Source organism: Onthophagus taurus, chromosome 2 (genome assembly GCF_036711975.1).
Source record: "Onthophagus taurus isolate NC chromosome 2, IU_Otau_3.0, whole genome shotgun sequence".
NCBI lineage: Eukaryota > Metazoa > Arthropoda > Insecta > Coleoptera > Scarabaeidae > Onthophagus > Onthophagus taurus.
The window spans coordinates 3607709-3617928 of record NC_091967.1 but is presented as its reverse complement, the minus strand read 5'-3'; the positions used below and the strand labels follow the sequence as shown (position 1 = coordinate 3617928).

Sequence of the window (10220 nt, the reverse complement as noted above, 5' to 3'; positions counted from 1 at the left end):
GAGGGCGTTTTTCGTAATTCCACGCCGCGAGCTCCTCCGTTCCTTATCGTACTCTCTAATGAAAACAAGCACACAATCTAGCTTTTCGCTTCCGACTTGCAGGAAATTATCTTAGCAGGATGCGCGCACCTTGAGCTCGCAATGTCAATAATTCTGATTTTAGATTAGTTTTATACAGGGTGTTTCATAAGATTTCAGGACGAAGCCATCCTGTATATACCAATGAATAATAAATTGAAAGAAACAATTTCATAAATAGATAGGAATTTGTTATTATTAACAAACACAAATAAAACGTTTTATCAAGGTTAATTCTTAACTATTTTCTTTTTAAATTGTCACTAATTAGTACCACTTCTGGTATTATTGTGACCTTCACTAAATTAATTATACTAAATAATCCAATTATTTAATTTCCATGTTGAGGGAACAAAAAAGAGTGGAGATAAAGATCGTTACGTTTCGGCAGCGAACGTTTTCCCATAACCTTGCAAAAAGTAAAAGGGGTGGGGTCGAAATAGAATAATTTTCTTATTATTAAAATGCGCTAGATTAGCGTGGGGAGATAGAACGACTGTCGGAATCGGAATTCGTCCAAGTTCTCTATGCTTCCTGTTGCAGCTCGGTCTAATGACTGCCGATTCGAGGCTTTAATTGTTTAATAGGGCCCGGTGGCAGTAATTACGTGGAACGGATTAGTTTAATTTAATGCATCATTAACGAAACCGATAGCGACCCGACGCGGTGTGACTTCGATCGGCCAAAACTCTCTACCTCTCTGTGTATAGCCCGTGGGCCACCGCGGCTCGTATATGGACTAGCACGGGTCGGTTTTGTCAGATTCGGCCCGTTTATTTGTTTATAGGCCAATGGTATCGGAACACGCGGGTGCGCCAATTTGCCACCCGATAGTCCAAATCGAATTTATGGATTTATTTCGGATACTATCTATTAACGGAAAGTGTAAATTTTCGATTCATGTTTGTTTACCCACAGAAACGTGAATGAACTTTACGCTATCGTACAAATGTACATAAATTTTACTAATTACAATTCCAATCATTGATTATCTTTAATTTTATATTTACTTTTATCAATGTTACGTTTTGTTATAATTTTCATTTAGATTTAAGAAAAATTTGGGAGATGTGCAAGAAAAAGGTAATCCCTTGAAGTCCATGACCTTCAAAATTGACCTTGTCATTTACATTTTTGACAGGTATTAATTTTGGCGATTTTTCAGACGATTTTCGATTCTAAAACCATGCGAGATCGGTAGATCGTATCGATTTAGCCCACAATTTCATCCATCTCTGTATCATTTTATATATTTAAATTCCATTTTTTCATTTCCAAACTTCAACATCAAATTACGACTTTCTTGAAAGAAATTGACACCCGAAAGCGCGTTTATCTAAAAAAACGAAAAATTTGCTACAAAATTACAAAATCTTAATCAAATTTAAAGTTTATTAATAATTTCGAATATTTTCAAAATTGACAGTTATTTTTTTTTTAAATCAATTAATTTGGCTAACCTGTGTAATTTATAATTCCCGCTACTTAATCAACCAATCGGAGAGCCCCATTCAAACTAAGACGATCGAATTTGGATATCCAAGAAGCCTTTGTCCAAAAAGGGTATATAAGGCCGCGCAAATTGACACCAGTGACAGTTCAAATTTGGTTAGCATCAAGTGTTGTTGAATCTACGTCAAAATTAACTTTAAATTTTCTAACCTAGAATTTTTTTTTGACAACTCAATTTTTTTTAGGTCAAAAGTAAATAAGTGATTTCGAATTATCTTCGAAGAAGTGAAAATTAATTTTCAACGAACATTTTAACCCACAAGAACAAGTATTAAGAAAATTTATAAATCGGAACCATACCTGAGTTCGAGTCGAATTCCCGAATAACCAGAATCCTAAATTTATAACACTGAAGAATACCCATCCTTCAAGATCAAGGTCATCCAGCCATTTTTCCTGACATTTCACACCTCCAGAAAGAAACAAGATAAGTGCACATATTTCTTTTTATCGGTAATCAAACGTTACTTACTTGAACTTAATCACTGTAATAATAACCTGTTCCTCGGTTAAACCATTCCGTTCCTTCAGAATTTTTTAATTTTATTAAATAACCATCGCGATTAAAAAATCAATTTTAAAAGTCACCCATAAAACTAACTCGTATAAGCTTTGTCTCTTCTAAACGGGTTACCTCATTCTTGCACAGACGTATTTATTTAGGCGCGTTTTTATGTTATTTCGTAGATTTAGAATTTAACTAATAGATGTCTCCATGAACCTGCAATGTATAAACTCCCTAGATTTACAAAGTACCGAGGATCATGACGCCTGTTTTCGAGCCAAAATGGCGGTTTGACAACTTGTCACTGCATCTCACCACTTATTTACAAAAATATTGCCATCTTGTTGCATTTGGAGTTGCAAAAATAGCAGTAAGAAGGGCTTTCGACTCTTAAGAGTACCACGAGAAAAAAGAATGGAGTTTTGGCGTAATGTTATCAATAGAACGACATAGTTTTAAATTTCCCGCTTGACTTTCGAGCCAAAATGGCGACAAACCGCGGTATTTAGCAATTTTTTATTTTTTTACCCAAATTTTCCTACATGAACCTAAGTGGTCATAATTGACTTTTCTTTCTCTGCCTGACATCGCGTTCAATGACAAATATCACTTGCTGCCTTGGCAAAACGACTCTCTTCAATTTCTGTTATAGTAGACGTCACGAGAGCTGGCAGTAAATCATCATTTTCCGCTCTTACAAATGCCATACGTAGTTCTCAAACCGCTAGAGAGTAATGTGTGTTAGAAAGAGATAGCATTATTTTAATATGTCTCCTGTACAATTCAAATGGCCACGTCGAAAAAGTACGTCTGTTCCAAGGTTTATATATAAGAGGTTGTCAGGTTCGTATGCAATCATACTGCGCATTACGTCACATGTGGTAAATAATACCGCCAAGCAATTCAAATTAAACAAAGGCATGGAGCACCACATGGCCATGAGGTTGCGTGCGCAATCCGTGATCGCTTACGTCACGAAACACTCCTGCTCTTGCCCCTCGCCCACAAACTAAAATCAAAGTATTGCAGCATAGGAACTTAGACAACCTTTAATATATAAACCTTGCGTCTGTTCTTCTTAAGGGATGTAACTCTATAATTATAACCTCAAATCAAAACGTCTTGTGAGCGTTGTCATGAATCTGTCAGTGTTTTCACAAGCCGAAAATGTTTTCTTTGAAAGGAAAATCATTAAATAATATTTTTGACAATGTTTGACATATAACTGATATAACCTCCATTACTAACATAACCTACATTTAAATGTATGTGGTGAAATAATCTAAGTCGTACGTCCATATCTTGATTCATACCTTTGATTATATATAATATGGATTGAGCTAACTGAATATATCTACTAACAAAAATGTTGCTCAAGGTGAATAGACGCAGATGGAAAGCGATAATGTGAAAGTGTAACAAAGATAGATATATTATATGTCAGTACGCTTCTATATCTATCTCACTTCTATCAGTACACCCATTATATGGCAGTACGCTTCTATGTCTATCTCGGTTCGATCACCTTGCGCAAGCTATCTCTTTCGTTGGCTCAATCCATATTATATATAATCAAAGATTCATACCATTTTTAAGCGATCTGTCACTGCCAGCTCTCGTGGTTTCTACTATACCTTCAATTCCTGCAGCAATGTATTCGTTCATCCATATTCCTTTGAAACCCACTCCACAAAAATTGAGTAATGAAATGCGATAAAATAAATGTTAAAGAAACAGTAAGATATTAATAATTTAAAGAGTTGATACACGATACCGTTTTAATACAATAATAATTCTTCGAGATTCCAGTAAACATTTACGAAACGGTCCAAGAACAAATATTTCGCGTTCTATTAGATTTATCAATTACCCTATTAGAACGGAAATCGAACCAGAACGGGATAAACCATTAAATATAATAGAATAACCGTAGATTGATGTTTGATATAACTCGATAACTGATGTGAATTATTTAAATAATTTTAATTGGCAGTGCGATGTAAGTTGTTGTATATATATTTGCGAGAAACAATCTGTTTATAACGCGGCGGCACAATTATGGCATGACAGCGATTGCGGTTGCAATCAACGTTCGGTCGATTGCGCCCAGCAGATCAAAAAGACGCGGCTAATTGTTTGGTTTATCATCGGCCACGGTGTCACCAATTGCGGATGGGGCTCCGCAAAAATTGCGAATCTTCTATGGTAGAGCAACATTTCGTCCTTACATCGCGCCGTCGCTATTTATAGTTTATGACAGGGTATCGAACCAGTTCTGGTGTACCTATTTCTAAACCACCCTGAAGTACATTGTCGTCACAACAATTAGTTTTGTGGAAAGGAATGTGGTGACGATACATATAAGACTAGACCAGAACTGAATGTGTCTATTTATAACTAATAGTAATAAAAAAGTCTTGTCTACAAATTTTAAGATTAGAAAAAATAATAAATTTATTATTTGTTAATCAAATTTCAGAACCAGTATATAGTTTATGTAACACCCAGGTTCCCCGATCATTAGGGAAATACATAAACACAGCGGAGTCGGTAATAAGCAGGGCAGGTGATGTAAGTGCAATGTGCACCAAATAATGGTCCTTAATATTCAATAGGTTGGCCACGGGGTCTGCAACGCCGATGGTGTATATATACGTACATATAGATTGCGCGGGAAGTACGCACGTACGAGCATGACGATGTTATTATTCTTGCACACACTGTATGTCTTGGTGCATGTGCCCCATTTATACGATGTTCAGAGATACGATATTCTACTATGCAATGTTGTCTAAAGGTCCACATTTCAACTAAAATTAAGCTTTATCCAAAGAAATTTTAATGGATGCGTGTTCTTAAAAAAGAATCATTTAAGTACTTAACCAATAGAATCTATTTGGCTAGAAGAAAACCACGCCTATTTTAAAAAGTTCGGGTCTGTTCAAGGTTATAACCGCTTTCTAACCATGTCTATAATTGGTTAACCAATCATGTTAGTTTTAATGAAGACAATAGGATAACTATCTTATTGTTAGTCAAAATGGAAGAAAACAATTCATATCTCATAAACTAAAAGATATTTCGAAAATTCGTTGGAAAGCTTGTTATTTGTACTTGAAAACGCAGGTGTCTTTTATGAGTGAGTTTCTTTTAAGAAGCCGAAATCTGCTTGCTGTCGTTATTAAACTAGTTACAACGATTATATAATGAATTTCAGTTAAGATACTTACTTTGTCCCACATAAAATGTCAATATAATTTGACATTACAATAAAACCTCGATATAACGGATTAATACGGGGAAGGCTGAATAAAAATTTACAATAATCTAGTGCTGAATAAAAAATAATAGGAGACTAACACTAGCACTAAAATTAACATTACACCTAGAACTAGAAACATTCCGTTTAGCCGTGCGTCTCTTAAGACGGCTAAAGCTGAATGTTTCTACTTCCAAGTCTAATGTTAGTTCTAGTGATAGTGGTAAGTAGTGTTAGTTAGCATAAAATATCACTATTATATATATTTTTATTGCACTAAAACTAGAACTAACACTATCACAAGAACTAACACAAGACATAGAACTCAAATCATTCTGGTTTAGCCGTCTTGAGAGACATGCTGCTAAATCCAAGTGTTTCTAGTTCTCGGTCTGGTGTTAGTTTTAGCTTTGCACTAGCACTATCACTAGAACTAACACAAAACGACGTACTGCTAAGTCCAAGTGTTTGTTATTAGAGAAAAAATTGATATGGCTAACAACAAAGATATAATATATACAAATATTTACAATATTTACAAATAAACCAATTACTCTTAAAAAACTAAACTCTGAGACGGAAACAAATCACACTTAAACAGTAATATAGTTACATTAATATAATACAAGAGTTAAACAACTCTATTGTCAATCTAAGAACACTACAATAAATATGAATTTCCAAGGGTTGTATATCGCTACCATGCATACTATCCATCATCAACATTTCTTCTTCCTTTTTCTTTACATGTTCAATCGACGTGGGTTAATGCCTCATGCAACAATTTCAAAACATCTGCAATTTTAAAAGTATTATTAGCGCGAGCAACATAGGCAATCGCAAAACGAAGCATGAACTATTTTTTGCTAGTTCATCTACTGCATTCGAAGTTGACGTTGCGTTTTCTTTAACAAGTCGCAGTAGCTCACTTTTTAACATGTTTTCTTTGTTTTTCTTCTTCAACCAATCTTGTATTGTTGCCTTTTTGTCCGATGTCGTTGGGCTTATCCAGTTTCCTGCTATGATCAATACAACTTCGCCAGTACGCTAACAAACCATTCTTCAAAATGTGTTGAATTCATTTCATCGTGGCATCATGGTCCATCTTCAACAAATCCCTCTTCACTTCCGGTATGAACGATAATTAGTCGTTTTTTTTTCCCGGATGGACTCCTTAAACCTGTGGACAAACCATCTACAAAAGCTTGTCTGGCCGAATTAACTGACATATCTGTCCAAACCTTACCCACAGTGTGACCTGCGTTAATCCAAGTTTCGTCCATGTAATATATGTTGCTAAATCCAAGTGTTTCTAGTTCTCAGTTTAGTGTTAGTTCTAATTTTGCACTAGCACTATCACTAGAACTAACACAAGACCTAGAACTAGAATCACTTGGGTTTAGCCATCTTGAGAGACACACGGCTAAACCTCGAATGTTTCTAGGTCTAGTATTAATTCTAGTTTTAATTGTTATTCAGCGTTAGAGTGTTCTTTAGTTCTAGTGGCAGTGCTAGGTAACGTTAGTTAGCATAAGATATCACTATTTTACATATTTTTATTGCACTAAAACTAGAACTAACACTAGACCTAGAACTAGAAAGTTTCGGATCTAGCCGTGCGTCTCTTAAGACTGCCGAAAACTCAGGGTTGTCATAAGGACCTTTTCCAAGCAAAACTTTTCCTTTGCAAAACTACCCAATGCCTGTAGCTATGTTGCATTTTATGTGGGACAGTGTAAGTGCACAGTAGGTAGTTTCGTAACTATGGTTACTGCATTCATATATTGCGAGTTATATGAAATTCCCGGTAGGTAGTTATTTAGGATGAATAAATTAGGGTTGGGTTAGTAAAACTAGAAAATGTCGTGGGCGACATAATTAATTATTGTTAAAATGAATGAACTTTATTATTATCAATGAAATTACAAAGTTATAGTTTTTCGTAATAAATTGTATAGAGATGTTATATTGTTTTTAGTGGAAGATGAAGTGGATCTACTTATTTAGTTGAGAGTTTATATCGTTTTAGTCGGTAGTGGTCGGTGCTCTCACACGCAGATCTCATCTACGATGAGAGCGCGGTTCACGGCCTACTGGCTAATCTCATCTGCGGACTTAACTAGTATACGGGGTGTCCCGGGGGTCCTTGCTGGACACATACACACACGCGCGCGCGCCTTCTGCGCGCTCTAGCGGAAAGCGACGGGACATCGACGGTCGAAGCGGCGACGTCAACGACCACCGGATATTGGGTTCGTCCAACTTGGCCTGGTCGACTTGATCGAAAACGCCGCGCCAATTGTTTCGCGGCGCTTGATTATATTCGAACTCTTCATCGGTTGCCGCCGCGATTCGTTATCGGTTTTCCTTCTCTTCCATATCGCTAGCGCCCGGTCGTCTCCTCGCCTGCAATCTGCGAGGAATATCTTCGAAAACAATGGCCCCAATGCGCGGTTTCAATTCCCGGTAGAAACAATGGACCAACGAGTTCCCGTTTTTCAGGAGCGCCCGTATTCAGCCGGAAATTATTACCAGAGAGAGCCGTCAAAATTCTACTTTTACTGGAATTTCATATCTGAACGTGATATTTCAAATCTAACGAAATGCCCGATGAAATTAAAAAAAAAATACCACGAATTATCATTAGAGTACCATTCTGTGTGAAATAGCCTATTCTTTTACAATATAAAGGTTTTTGAAAATTCCCAATAGACTCACGAAACTTTATCGTATCAATTATTTAGGTGTAATAGACGATCATTTCCCATTACAAACCTCGTTCAAAGCAAAAATGGAACCGAGACGACGGCCATTTCCCTAGTTACTGCACCGTTGGGCGCCAAAGGAGGATTAGCGCGGAATATTGTTAATATTTCTCAGTTCGCGGGGAGCTTTTTACGATAGTACTAAAAGCTTTCAAGTCATAACGGCTGCGGCAGCGGAAAAAGTCGAAAAACAAATTTTATGGACCATTGATTAGCGAATTTATTGATATGACCTCGTATACAAAGGCTTAATGCGCGACCAGAGCGATCCAATTTCGGCCCGCAATTTATATAAATTGATTGTAAAGTCAGAATGACTGGCTTAAGCTCAATCCTTTCAAAATTAAAACTGGGAGACATCTTATTTTTATTTATTAAACACAGCAAAATCTTAAAATAACAAATTTCTTTCGACTCCTGTGTAGCTAATTCTAATAACACATTGTTTATCGGTAAATTGAAACGAGTCGAGTGAATACACAAAACCATAAACGTGGTTGTGAGGCGTACGATCGATTTGCAAGCGTTTGAGGCCGAATTGAATCATTTCGAAATTATGCCGTTTTGTGTGATAGCAGTCGGACGGCCGGATGAATCACTAATTGCGTTTTCCAAAATAATGAACGCGCCGTGGCGCCCCAAACCGGACGTCGGCAAACACGGCGAAGTAATTGGCGGTTATGATGGACGCTACTGGCCCTCGTCGACAATCCAGTGGCGTGCGTGTTAACGCTGAGTGCCTCCAGCGCTATATCTAAGCTCTTTTCCAGCTACAAATCTAGTTGAAGTATGTAACATTTCGTAGTTTTGTTTTACTTAATTTTTAGCCAATTTTCTACACAACTTGTTGCTTTACATAGAATACGTGGAAACAGAATGTGTAGGACCTTAATGAACATCCAGAGGTGAAGAGGCAATTTTGTTTGACATCCGCAAAGAAATTTTCATCAATCTTCGTGCATCGCATTACGTTGCAAATTGAATTGAATCGAAAGGAATGCATATGGATTTTCGGAGGCGGTCATTAAAATGCATTGCCTAAAACAATTGCGCTTTGTAATGCTAGAAACGTAAGTAACGTGCAGATTGTAACGCACACAACTGTAAGTTGCATTATGTGACAATAAAAGCACTATGAGGAATATAGTTAGGTACTTGTTGCGTCTATTTGGTGGGATCATTAAATGTGCAAATAGGAATCCGATCGCAGCGTTGCGCCCGGCATACTAATAATTACGGCAATATGTATATTCATTGGCTTGGTTGTTCTCGTCGTTAAACAATTACTTGGGCACACGTAGGCGTTACTGTAGTAGCATATGCAAATAAACAGACAAAGCTGTAAAGTGTTTCAACATCGCGAAATCTAATTATGTTCGTTGTCGATTTGCGTATCGTTTATTGGATTTATGCCGTTGTATATATCGGCCATTAAATTGTTACGCGGACAGATGATATCGTTAAACGTTGATAAATGGAACCGTCAAAATTTTATCGGATAATGACGGCCCGTTTTTACTTGAACCAAAATCGTTTTGTTTAAATTAATTATCCGAGATCAACGATCAACTCAACTTCTTAATGAAGTCGCTGTGTTAAGAGGGTCGTGCTAATCGATCGTTCTTATTTAAGTAGAATGCCTCGCGAACGTATGCATAATAAATAATACAGAACCAATTTTATATAATAATAAATATTCTGTAGAGCGGTTGTGACGTTACATGCAAAGCGGTAATTACTCTTACCAGTTCTCGAGTCAACCGGATGATTTGTTAGTCGGCCGTAATCAAATAAATTAATGATAATTTTATTAAACGCCTGTGCGATTTTAGTTTTAAGTGCTACTGCCATTAATACATGGAGATATTTTGAATCTTCTAATTTCAGCACCTTTTTGCTGAAATTTTTGCTTTTTAATTATTCAAAAAGTTGAACGCAATTTAAGTAACAAGTAAAATACGACAGCTGCACTAGGATTTGTAATTTTTTCAGTCTCTCGCAAAAGGTCGCCGCCATTTGATCAGCGGCACTAGTCGGAGCCAGAGAAGCAATTCCCAAAGTAGAAAAAAGCTGGGGCTTCGGGTCGTACATCAGATGTCGC

General features: G+C 36.7%; 1 long non-coding RNA gene across 1 annotated transcript; it reads right to left on the bottom strand.

Moving 5' to 3' along the window:
- Positions 1–1100: 1100 nt before the first annotated feature.
- On the bottom strand, positions 1101–2043 carry LOC139429159 (uncharacterized). Its single transcript, XR_011639844.1, has 3 exons — positions 1891–2043; positions 1539–1709; positions 1101–1414 (listed from the first exon to the last, which is right to left on the bottom strand). It is a non-coding gene; the product is annotated as an uncharacterized lncRNA (long non-coding RNA).
- Between the last annotated feature and the right edge of the window lie 8177 nt (positions 2044–10220).